General features: G+C 52.7%; 1 protein-coding gene across 1 annotated transcript in view; it reads right to left on the reverse strand.

The window, feature by feature from the left end:
• The window catches only part of ESRRB (estrogen related receptor beta), a 105,308-nt gene that overhangs the window by 53,599 nt on the left and 38,970 nt on the right, over window positions 1-12,739 (reverse strand). The gene's annotated exons all lie outside the window — the stretch shown is intronic.

Here is a 12,739-nt window from a genome sequence, read left to right on the forward strand (position 1 = left end):
CTGCAGATGCAAAGATAAAAGATTACATATCAGGCTCCTACTCCCAAGTTTATCTACTGGAATGTAGCGTTTGAAGATAGAGGCTCTCAAGTGTCTTCTGTTCCAAACCAAATGTTCCCAAGTCCTCTGAGACCCCTCTCCTGCAAGGCCCATGTTTCCCTTACAGCGGCAGAGGGTGCCCAAGTCGAGGGTCTCCTATAGGTCCTTTTACAGCTCTGGCTGGTGCCCTGTCATCCTCCTGGGTTTCACATGGCCCCCTGCCTCCCCTCCATCCACCAGCAGGTCCCTGGTATGTTCACAGGCAATGCCATCAGCCTGGCAGGGCATAATCCAGACAGAAAATCTGCCTGAGTAGGCACAAGTGCACTTCTGGGTGACCTCCCCACAGCATCCCTGCACAGGGCAGACAGAGAGAGCCAACCAGGGGCCCTTCTATCTGTAATCCCCTGCTGCTCATTGCTTTAGGCTCTGCAGGTCACAGGAACACCCCAGGCCCACTGTGACAAGCCCTGCTGGGGAGATAGCTCTCAGACCCCAGCCCTCCATCCCCACACCTCCACCAGACTGGAAAGAACTTGAGATTTCAGGAGATACACCTGACATAAGCCGTGATTCTGGCAACTACAGTAGTCCCCCCCCCACAACCCCCTTATCTGTGGTTTCAGTTACCCATGGGATCATCAGGTCAGTAGTAGCCTAACACTAGGTCACGATGCCTATGTCATTCACCTCACTTGGCCTCCTCACATAGGCCTTTTATCATCTCATCTTCAGAGACTCCAGGGCTGAAGGAAGCAAACTTGACCCTCGCCTCTGAAGTGCATGGAAACCCAGCCATTAATTTATTGCCTGAATCCCAGCTGTGTGTGTTGGGGGCGGGGGGTGCTGAGGATTTCATTCCTGCAGCCTTCTCTTTCCCATGACCATTATTTTGCCACCACCCCCCTTCCCCCGAATGTCTTTTCTAGGGAGAGTCAACACCTATTTCAGACACCTACTATGTGCCAAGTGCTGGCCAGAGAATGGGACAGGTTATAACAAGCACAGCCCATGATCTCAAGAAGTTCGTTCTCAAACACAAGTGTGCAGAGCACCAGAAAGTGTGTGCAGAACACCAGAAAGGGCCGGGGGGTCTACTAGGCTCACAGGGGCTCCCCAGCCGTGCCTCACTGGTCTTGCTGCATTCATTCACTGGCTCATTCATTCGTATCTGCAGACTGAATGAAGACCTTCCTCCAGGGGGCACAGGTTCTTTTCTGTGTTTGAGAGTTCCTTCCAGACTCTTCTGCCTGATTTTTCAAGCTCAGGAGGGGCCTGTCTGCCCCTCTGCTCCGGAGGCTGGGCTAGACTAGTTAGCGGCCATCAATCAGAGGCAGTCACATGTTGGACGCCTTCTTTTGTACCATCTTGTTTCATGCTCACGACCTGTCTGCCAGACATTATTATTCCCACTTTACAGAAGAGAAGAGCTGGAGCTTGAAGCTTGTCCCAGGTCATGAGAGACAGGAGAAGCTGGGATCCAAACCAGTCCCATCTGACTGCAGACCCAAGCCCCTAGTTCTGCCGTGCTCTGCCTCCTGTAATACCAGGCCTCCGGAAGAGCTGCCTCCAGCGGAGGCCTCAAGCTTGCAGCCCTCCAAAGCCCTGGACCTTCCTCGCTGTCATTTCTTCACCCGTAGCGCGAGAGTTGGGAACTCCCTGGGGGCACAGAGACCCTCTGGGCTTCCTGCTCCTTGATGTACCAGGCAAGGGACGAAAAGCTGCTAGAGAGACCCTCCAGGAAAATCCTGTCTCCATCTGTCCTGGCCTCTGGCACATCATTCATTCACTCTAAAGCAAAACGTAAAGGAAGGACGGGGAAAGAAGTCCAGGAAGTGGGCAGAGGAGAAATGGCCAGAGAAGCTGAAGAAAAAAAAGTGAGCATGTCTTGGAAATGCAATGAGGAGGGAGTGGTGGCAGGTGACAGGTGGTTACAAGGTCAGGGGAAGTCAGATGCGGCAAGTGTCCACTGCAGTGAGCAGTCAGGTGGCTGGTGACTTCACCAGGGGAGTGACAAGGCATGGTGGGGATGGAGGAGACAGTTCTTTGAAGAAGTTCAGCTGCAAAGGGCAGAGAAGGCTATGAGGGTGGGGTTCCTCCTGGTACACCTTCAGGCAGGACCATCCACTTGAACTTGGGGATTAAGGAGGCAGAGAAGGGATGTTTGGTTGTTATTGTCGGTAACTGTTGGTTTCTTTGATGAGGAGGGGGTGTGTTAAGAATGGAAGAAATTTGGGGCCCCTGGCTGGCTCAGTTGGTAGAGCATGCAACTCTTGATCTTGGGGTTGTAAGTTCGAGCCCCATGCTAGGTGTAGAGGTTACTTAAAAATAAAATTTTAAAAAGGAAGAATGGAAGGAATTTAAGGCATTTAAAAATTATGGAATCCACACTTTGCAGTGTGCCCTGGGTGATCCTGATCCTACCTACTGAACAGGTATAATTACCCATCACCCCCCTGCTTTTCTCCCCAAAGTAGAAAATGAATTATATGGTGACTACATTCAATGCTAACGGTAAAGACCAAATCAAGGTGGAAAGACTGAAGATATAAAAGGTAAAAAATGTCAGCTTTTCCCAAATTCTAGTCCAATCTTCACCAGAGTTTGCTGAGGTGCTTGTTGAACAGGTGGCAGCCTGGGCCTGACCCCACCACCGTCATAACCTGAACCTGCATCTCTGCAAGTGGGGCCCAGGAGTCTGCATTTTCCGGTGGCTTTGCTTTAGCAACCCGGGTGTGACTCTGAGGGGCGTTTGTGTAGCACGGAATGACACAGCCAGAGGGCTGACGGGAATCTGGAATGCAGGAAGAGAAATGAGCCGAAGCAATCAGAGAGGGAGGGAGGTGCGTGGGTGGCAGGGGGAGGCCTGAGACCCCTCACCTCCCCGGCCCTTCCACTCAGTCCATGAAGCCAGAGGCACAGGGAGTGAAGGCTGAGGGCAGGAAGTCCAGGCAAAGGAAGGAAGCTTGCAACAGAAGCTGTGGAGGGAGGAGAGAGCAGAAATCGGGGCATACGGGCTTACCAGGCCCCTTAGTTCATTCTGCAGTGCCAGCAACACAGAGGAGCGCTGTCTCCTCCAGCAGCTTAGATCTGGGTTCCTCAACCTCGGCCCTACTAACATTTGGGGGAGGGTAGTTTTTCACTGTGGGGCCATCCTGTGTGCACTGCAGGATGTTTCGGAGCATCCCCGCCCCCACCCATTAGAGGCCAGTAGCAGCCCCCTCCCTGCCCCAGAGAGGACAACCCAAACCTCCAGACAGGGCTGGGAAAATCACCCCCCCACCCCGGATGAGAATCACTGACAGAGATGGAAGAGGGAAGAGGGAGAACAGGGGGGTCCGGGAGCAGAGAGTTGGGCCAATGAACGGTGCAGGTCTCGGACAGAGGGGGGTCATAGCAGAAAGGGTAGAAGTGGGAGGAAATGGTGGGGGGAAGGGCCAGGAGCATGTTGGTTTCTGGGGGTGTAGGCTGAGGTAGAGAAAAGGAAGGAGCGAGAAAGCTGGGGGATTGGAGATGGGGTCAGGGAAGATGTCAGAGGTGGAGCCTGGATGCCGAGGCCCTGGAGGATGTGGCCACGGGGTGGGTACCCAGATGGCGTGCAGGGAGGGCGCAGCTTCAGGATGAGGGGAGGTGGCTGACACTTCACTCTGGGGAGGAGGGAGTCACATCAAGTCCATCATCTGTGGTTGGCTGGGACCCAGTTCCCAACCGGGTCGATGACTATTGACTTTATGGGAGGGGACAGAGGCCCCAACTAAGCAGGCTTCGAAAGAGCAGCAGCCAGTTGTCGAAGGCCCTCAAGGCATCACTGCCCCTGTGATCCATGGGTAACAGAAGCACAGCCAGAGACGCCCTCAATTTCACCACCATCTGCTTAGGCCTGGCCTCCCTCCTGCCCCAGCCAGCTCTCTGCCCCTGGCCCTCTTAGCACTCAGTGTGGAGCCCTGTGCCCCAGAGTGGCCTGGCCTCCAGGGGTGCCTGAGCTCACCTCGGGGGGAGGGGTGGAGCTCTGCTGGACAACGAAGTGGGTTGAAGGTTTTCCCCCCATACACAAACCAACAGAAGCTTGGAGATTCTGAATGAAACCCAAACTTTTGAGTTATTTTGCCACAGACCTATAGAGGAGGAGAAATCCATTGTTCTGGCAAGAGACAACTGTCATCTTTTAAGTCGGACTCCCAGGGATCTGGCCCCCTCACAATGGCCTGCTGGTGGGCAGGCAGCTGGAGGGAAGCTTCTGGAGGAACAGAAACTCTCGGAGGGAAGGGGTCTGGACGGGCCTGGCTAGCCTCGGGCCTGCCCTGCTTGCCTCTGTGGGACACAGCCCACCCCACCACACACAACAATCCAGTGGCATGCCAGAGGGGCTGTCCTCCCAGCCCTCCCTTGGCTCTGTGCTGAGGCCACCCGTGGAAGAGCAAGAACAGCAGCTCTGTCACTTAAGGGTTATAAGCCTGCACTCTGACAGCAGATGAGCCGGTTCTGCCACATACTAGCTGATGATTTTGAGGTCACTCTCGGCCTCAGAGTGCTCATCTGTAAAATGGGCTCAGTCACAGCACCTTCTTCACAGGGCTATTCTGTGTGAGCATAAACGATTGGAGGCAAAACGTGTAGCCCAAGCCGGTGCCGAGCAGGCACTCTGTGGACATTGGTTGCTGTAGTCATTCTCCCAGGAAACCCCTTCCAGAAAATTCAGCCTCAGGCCACCTGTGGTTCAACCTAGCAAAGTTCTTCCCTCAACCACATCCCCAGATATAGACCAGAGGATGATTCCATAAGGAACTTGCCATTTATCAGGAGGGAAAGTGGTTGGTTAGGCAAATTAAGAGCATAAATAAGCCTGAAACGGGAATCCACTATACAGAAGAAAATGATTTCTGAACATCTGAGAGACTCTTATGTACATTTCCATAATTAATTCGTTAACCAGGGGCCACCCAAGCTATTCATTATAACAGGCCCTCGGACCCTCCAGCAAGGCTTTATTTGTCATGAACCAGCCCCTCAAGGAATCTGAAAGTAGCACAGCTAAACTTCCAAGAAGGCAGGGCCGCCTGGGTGGCTCAGTCGTTGGGCGTCTGCCTTCGGCTCAGGCCCTGATCTCATGGTCCTGGGATCGAGCCCCACGTCGAGCCCCACGTCGAGCCCCACGTCGAGCCCCACGTCGAGCCCCACGTCGGGCTCCTTGCTTGGCGGGAAGCCTGCTTCTCTCCCTCTCCCACTCCTCCTGCTTGTGTTCCCTCTCTCGCTGTGTCTCTGTCAAATAAATAAATAAAAATCTTTGAAAATAAATAAATAAAAATTTTAAAGAATGCAGAGGAGCCTTTAACAGGGGGACAGGTTGGGGAGGACCGCATGGCTGAATGAATGTGAATAACCACCCCAGCTTCCTATCGGGATATGGACTCGTGGGCACTTATTACATGGGAGGAAGGGAGAGAAGGAGGGAGGGAGGGAGGGAGGAAGGAAGGAAGAAGGAAAGAAAGAAGGAAGGAAGGGTGAGGTGGCTAATAGTGAGAAGTATTAGGAACCAAGGACTATAATTAATCCAATTCTGTACATATGAGGTCCAATAATTGTATATATATGTAATTATATATGTTTTTATGCTATATTTTATAATTATATGTTTTTTCTTAAACTTCCTTTATTTTTTTATTTTTTTAAAGATTTTATTTATTTATTTGAGAGAGAGAGAATGAGAGATAGAGAGCACGAGAGGGAAGAGGGTCAGAGGGAGAAGCAGACTCCCTGCCGAGCAGGGAGCCCGATGCGGGACTCGATCCCGGGACTCCAGGATCATGACCTCAGCCGAAGGCAGTCGCTTAACCAACTGAGCCACCCAGGCGCCCTTCCTTTATTTCTTTAATTCAAATTGATATCCCCCCTGAGTAGTCTGAATCACCTCTTTTAATAAATGGTGTTTTTATCGCTCCTATGCGACTGAAATCTGGCATATGTGTATCTTTCCACAACAGACCCATTTTCCTGGATGGCCACACTAGCACAGCTGGAGTCAATGGACTGAAAGTTCCCAGAGATTCTGCTGCCCACCCCGGTGACCTGCAGATGAGGAACTGAAGCCCCGAGAAGCCAGGACGCGCTCAGTTACTAACCAGAGAGCCAGGCTGGCTGGGGGGCCGCTCGGGGTTGAAAGACACAGTGGCCCGCCTGCCACCCTCCCTGTGCCACCACACTACCACAGCACCGCTCTGGTGGCGTCTTGATTTTATCTGGATTTTAACCCCCCAGGAATACTTGGCTAACACCCTTCTTCTCTTTCTCCCCATGGGGCCCCCTCTGGGACCCAGGACTGCAAGACGACCCAAGAGCAAACTGGCTTCAGCGACAGCCTGCTTCCCCAAGTGCCGAAGCTATGGCAAAAATCTGTAATTAAGCATCTTGTCTTAGAAAGATTAGTCAAAACCGGGCTGGTCCCAGACAACTGATTGAAATCTCGTTCCACACAAATTACGGCGTGGAAAATAATGACGGGTAATTAGTGCCTTTCAATCGGAGCTTTTTATCCACGATTTTCCAGGCTGCATCCATCATAATGAGAAGAGAGACACTCTGCTGAAGCAGGGGGGAGGCAAGTGGACGTGGAGCCGCTGTCCTGGGGCAGCTGGGAGGGTCTGTCCACCGGCCGAACTCCAGCCACAGTGGACAGCCGCTGTGGCTCACAGTGAGGCTCTGAGCAAATTAGACGCAGGGGCCCCTCTGGAGGGATCGATTCCAAACATCAGCCTTCACCGCAGTCCTCTTAGTGGAGTGCCCCCGCAAGCAGGACCCAGAGGTGGCTCTTACTTGGGCCCTCGTAGCCAACGCTGGGCTCTGAACACCACAAAAGGGAGTGTCTGGAGGAAGGAGAGCATCACGAATTCAGAGTATGCTCCCAGCCACACCACAAGCATCCTTCCTTTCATTAGCTACTGGACATCTGACATCTGTGAACTTATCTGAACTATTCTTGAATCTGGTTGTATTTTCACCCTCCGTCAAAAGCCACGATGTGGTATATACCTCCCACCTCCTATCACTGAACACATCTGGCAATTTCCAGATGCCACTTAAGCCTCACAGTAGCCACGGTGCTGGGCCATGGAGCTTAGTGGTTGGAGCTGGGTTGCCTGAGTTTGAATTCCAGCTCGGTCCCTTCCGAGGTATTGAACCCTTCTGTGCTTCAGTTTCTTCATCTATAAAATGGGGATGATAATTATCGTATTCATGTCATAGGGTGGTCTCGAGGATTAGCAAGTTAATACAGAAAAGAGCTTAGAACAGTGCCTGGCGGGCTCCTGGGCGGCTCAGTAGGTTTTGCATCTGCCTTCAGCTCAGGTCATGATCCCAGAGTCCCAGGATCGGGTCCCGCGTCGGGCTCCCTGCTCAGCGGAGAGTCTGCTTCTCCCTCTAACCCTCCCCCCACTCTCATGCTCTCTCTCTCACTCTTTCTCTCTCAAATAAATAGAAATGTTTTAAAAAAAGAACAGTGCCTGGCACACAGTACACGCTTAATAAATAATTGTTAGCTGAAGTTACAGCACCCCTTTTTTGGTAATGAGATGGCTTCCACTCCGAGTCCCTTAAACATTCAATCCCACCACAAGCAAGACTGCTTACTCTCTCCTCCTCCCAGCATTCACCCATCTGGGCACCTGCCTATCCATCACTTAATAGCGCATTTGCCTGCCTCTCTGCGTGCTGGAACTTCCGCCCAGAAAGCCCCTTTTCAGGCGAAGGGGCTCCGTATTCAGGCACTACCAGAACCAACTATCTGAACTAACTAGCTTCTTTCCTGGGAGCTGGCACTTCACTTTCACATTCTCCATCTCTTACTGGCATGAACATGAGCGAGCGTTCGCACACGCAGAGCTCCCACATTCTTACAGACCTCTACCCTGCTGGCCCAGCTGATTGACCCAGGGGGATGCACCTGACCCGAGCTGGGCCGACGAGTCTCTCCCATGAGATGTGTGCCATCCAAGCTGCCTCTGAAGGGACAGAAGCAGTGCGAGATGGACAGCTCAAGAGTGAGCAAGGTCACACTTCGCACCAAAGTGCAGCGAGGGAGCAGAAAATCGAAGCGGGCAGCCGAGAAGGGTGCTGGCTAGGGGCAGAGTCCTGAGAGCCCTCTTCGCTGTTGGTAGCTGCTCAAAAACCCAGCAGCACCTCTGCCCAGGTGAGGGAGCACAGTCTGATTCCCTGACACAACGGCTCACACCAGGGGCATTCTGATACTTAAACCAAAAGAGCAATTCACATACCATCTCATCCATTCACCTACTCCTTCGCTGTCACGCCATTACTACTCCTCGGAGATCTACTCTGTGCCAACCACTCTCCTAACCCTGGGGATGGATTAGTGCACAAGGTGGACAGGTTCTTGCCCTCAACGAGTGACAATAGCATACTTCATTGACCTTGAACTACACCATCTTTTCATATTTCAATGTCTTGGCAATCAGAATGCATCTTGAATCGATGGCATGCTATAGTTTAATTTGATTAGTGGTTCCAAGAATAACGGTGCCTTTAACAATAGATGATGACATGGATTCAATGGAATATGATAAATAAGCATAGCTGAGACTGCTATGAGTTCACCAAAAGCAATTTCATTTCTTCCTAGACATCAGAGAGACTACATTTCCCAGCCTTCTTTTCAGTGAGCTGCAGCCATCGACTAAGTCCTGGCGAATGGCATGTGGGCAAAATGATGTTAGCCACTTCCCCATCTGGCCCATCAAAATCTCTCGTGGTACTCCCCACCGTGCACCCCCTGCTCTGTCGTCCCCCATCAGCGGCCACACAGGATCCAGGCAGAGGGTCCAGGAGGGGCTCCCATCCCCCCAGGGGGATGGCAGAGCCACAAACTGGAAGGAGCCGGGGCCCGTGAATAACCTCATGAAATGCTACCTGTCAAACGCCCTCCCCAAAACGCCACATACGCAAGCTGGAAACTTCTGCTGTGTTAAGCCACCGAAACACTGGGGTTGTACATAATAATAGCTAGTGTTAGCCACCCTAACTAATACAGTAAGTAAACAACCAAAATAGTATACATTCAGGTAGTGATCGGGGGAGGGGAAGGGGACAGATGGTAGGATGCGGGCAGTGCCAGGTAGGGCGGCCAAAGAAGGCTTCTCAGAGGAGGTGACATTTAAGCAGAGACTGGAGAAAGAGAGAGAGGGAGGCACTCGGGGAAAGCGCTGTGTTGGAGGCAGAGCGGGGAGGCAGGGGGAGGCAGGGGGAGGCAGGCAGGGCCCTCTTCCAGCCAGAGGCATTCAGAGCAGGCCAGGACCTCAAAGGGCCTCTGATCTGTCCCTGGCTGCCTGCCTTCGCTAAAGACCCCAGGGATGAGGAGATCCCTCGTTCAGGAGGCAGCTGTCTCATCCTCCTACCACTCGGGAGTGTATTTTAAAAAAAAAAAGTTATTTGTCAAGAGCCAAAATATTTCTTCTCTCTGGCTTCTTCCAGTTATAGTTCATGCAACTCTCTCAGGACCTACAGAACAAGTCTGACCCCCTCTTCCATATGACAGCCCTCTGGATTGTTGACGGCAGCTTCCTGCTCCCTGGGAAGCCCTGTCCTCGTGAGGCTCAGCCTTCCCTAGTCCTGGAATCGCTCCTGCTCACACTTTGTCCTCCTTGGAGAGTAATTCCTCTGCTCTGTTTGCTCCTCACAAAAAGGAACATCGGAATGGAGCCCAGCCTTCCAGGTCCATTCTGATAGGCACAGAGCACAGCAGTACTGACACCCTTCTCATCTCAGACACTACACCTCTGTTGATGCAACCTAAGACTGAACGAGCATGCAAGGTGCGCGGCTCACACTGCTGACCTCCCCTCTGCTCCTTGTGCAATCACACACCTGGTCTGGTTTGTGCGTACCGTTGCTGGGCCTAAGTCCCACTTACCCACGTGTGTTCCTGCGGGGCAGTGTGCCGACCCAGGGAGGGGGACAACGCTTCCATCCACCACCTGGCCAAGGCAGTGGACCTTCCCATGTGGCCTTGTGCACAGCGGGGATGACACAGGAGACTTGGGGCTCCCCGCACCCTTTCCTCTTCCAGACTCAATTTTTCAGTCTTTGTGCTAAGGAGTAGATGACAAAGAAACGTCTTAACTCAGCTGGACAGGTGAGGGCCTGGCACTGAAGCCAACTGGGAACCTGCTTCTGACCTCTGTGATGCAGATGACAGTGCGCACCTGCCAAAGGGCTTACTCCGTGCTGGGCACGGGACCGCATGCATTAGGCCCCTTGCAGCAACCTGTTGAGGTAGGTACTGTCGTTTCCCCCGTTTTGCAAGAGGGGCTGAGTATCTTGGCAGGGGTCACAGGGCCAGAAAGTGCTGGAGAGAGTTACAAAGCAAAAGGGAGTAAGTCACAATACTCCTCTGCTCAAAACAGCCAGGGGCTTCCCATCCCACTGCCAGGAAAGCAGGAGTCCTCATCCCAGCGGCTTAGGAAAGCTTAGAAGGCTCCCAGGGTCCGACCCCACCACCAAAGGTGCTGTCCCCTGCCCACTCTGCCCTGTGCCCACTCTAGGCCAGGCATGCTGGCCTCCCGGCTGTTCTGTGACAACACCACTGTGCTCCCACCGCGTGGCCTCTGGCCCTTGTTCTGCCTTTCCTGCTGTTCCCTCCGTCTGGAACACTCCAGGCTCACAGGCTCCATAAACACTGGCTGAGTGAACAAATGAACGAGGTCTGAGAGTTGGGTGGGATAGGAGTCCCCAGGCCCTGCACCCTCTCAGGGTGGGACAGTCCTGGGCCTGAGCCACAGGACAGGAATCCAGCCAGTGCTGTTGAGAGCAGAGCCCAGACACCCAGGTCCAACAATCCCCAACGAAAGGAGCTAAAGGGCCAACCTCGCCCTCGGTGCCCATCGAACTCCGCTAATCCTGGTTTAAAGGCTTTACGAACGACGTATGGATTTTTCTTACTTTGTGTGTGTGTTTTTTCAGTACCCAAAATCATGTGATGTGTTTAGAAGGAACTTAGAGAAGCTAACATCTCAGACCCACTAATTGAGAAATCTGGTTTCAAAATATTAAAAAATATATATATTTTTTAATACAAAAATCAATATCAGGGGTGCCTGGGTGGCTCAGTCGTTAAGCATCTGCCTTCGGCTCAGGTCATGATCCCAGGGTCCTGGGATCGAGTCCCGAGTCGGGCTCCCTGCCCGGCGGGGAGTCTACTTCTCCCTCTCCCACTCCCCCTGCTTGTGTTCCCTCTCTTGCTGTGTCACTCTCTGTCAAATAAATAAATAAAATCTTTAAAACAAAACAAAACAAAAATCAATGTCATGTATGAAACCCTGTAAGAAGGAGGGTTGGGAAAAGCTTGCCTTGACTTCAGAGCCAGAACGCCGATTCCCTAAGAGAGGGAAGGGCTCACGGCCACACCCTGACCTCAGGGCCCAGGCGCAAGGGTTCTGCACTCAGGTGCCCTGGGTTTGGATCCTGGCTTTGTCACTTACTGGCCGTGCAACCAGCCTCCCCATGCCTGTTTCCTTATCTGCAAAATGGGCCATATAAACATACCTACCTGGGAGTTTCTCTGAGGGTTAAATGACACAATCAGCGCAAAGCCCCCACGGCAGCCCTGCATAGAGTAAGTGCTCAATAAACAGAAGCTACTGCTGTGATTCCTCTGCTCTTTTGGGTATGGGTCCTTCCAGGCCCAGCAAGGGGGCAGATCTGACAATGTGGGTCTCAGGCATCTCCTCTAGGAACTGGATATATAAGAAGAGAATGAGGAAAGGGGAAAGCAGAAGCGGGGGTGGTCACTCGCAGGCTCCTTAGCCCTCCCCTCATCTGAGCAGATGGGGGGTCCAAGGTGGACTCACCAGGCTTGCCCTCGGAACCCCTGTCACTTATCACACAGGACTTCTCCAGATGGGGCAGTTTGACTATTGATCTGATAAATAAACAGCCTGCTGGCTCGATCAAAATGTTATTTTGCATTTCAATCACTGCTCACTAATGCAACCTTCATCCCCCCAAGATGCTGTCGGCAATGACAGGAGCCCTGCCACTGGCTTGAGAGGTGGAACGCCCCCCGCCAGCACCAAACAGGATTGGTGGGGCTCTCGGTTAGGCCTGGGGTGCACAGCTGCTCTTGGGGAGGGGAGGAGGGAGGAGGGAGGAGAAGAAAGGTCCTCGTGAGTGGAGACTGGAGGGGCAGGGTCTGCTCGCAGGCGGGCCAGACCGGGACACAGCTAGCCTAGCCAGCTGCCACCGCCCCACCCCCGCCCCGGCTCCGCCCCGCCCCGCCGGGACCGCAGGCTCAGGCCTCGGCGCCCCCACTGTTTTAATGAGTGCATTACACTTGTCTGCACCTCAGCTGCCGCACTGGTAAATGGTAAACTGCCTCCAACAAAACTACCCTCTTCTCCTGGGTTGTTGTAAAGACTCAGTGAGAAAACAGACATGGAAGCCCCTTGGAGAAAAAAACAAAAGGATAGTAATGCTGCTGTATGAGTTAGTGGAATCCAAACACTGAATTTCCTTTCTAGCTAAGTACTTACAATGTGCAAAGCAGTTTGCACACAGAAGCTTATTTAATCCTCACAGTAGCTCTGGAGTTTTAGTCCCATTTTACAGATGGGAAAATCCATCGAGGCACACAGATGTTGAGGCACATGGCTTTTATGTCCCACTGAAGGGTCATGCCTTGATCTCTAATCCATCC

This window comes from Eumetopias jubatus, unplaced genomic scaffold, assembly GCF_037043125.1.
Source record: "Eumetopias jubatus isolate StellerSeaLion01/CBP00866 unplaced genomic scaffold, mEumJub1_p1.0 scaffold_7, whole genome shotgun sequence".
Lineage (NCBI taxonomy): Eukaryota > Metazoa > Chordata > Mammalia > Carnivora > Otariidae > Eumetopias > Eumetopias jubatus.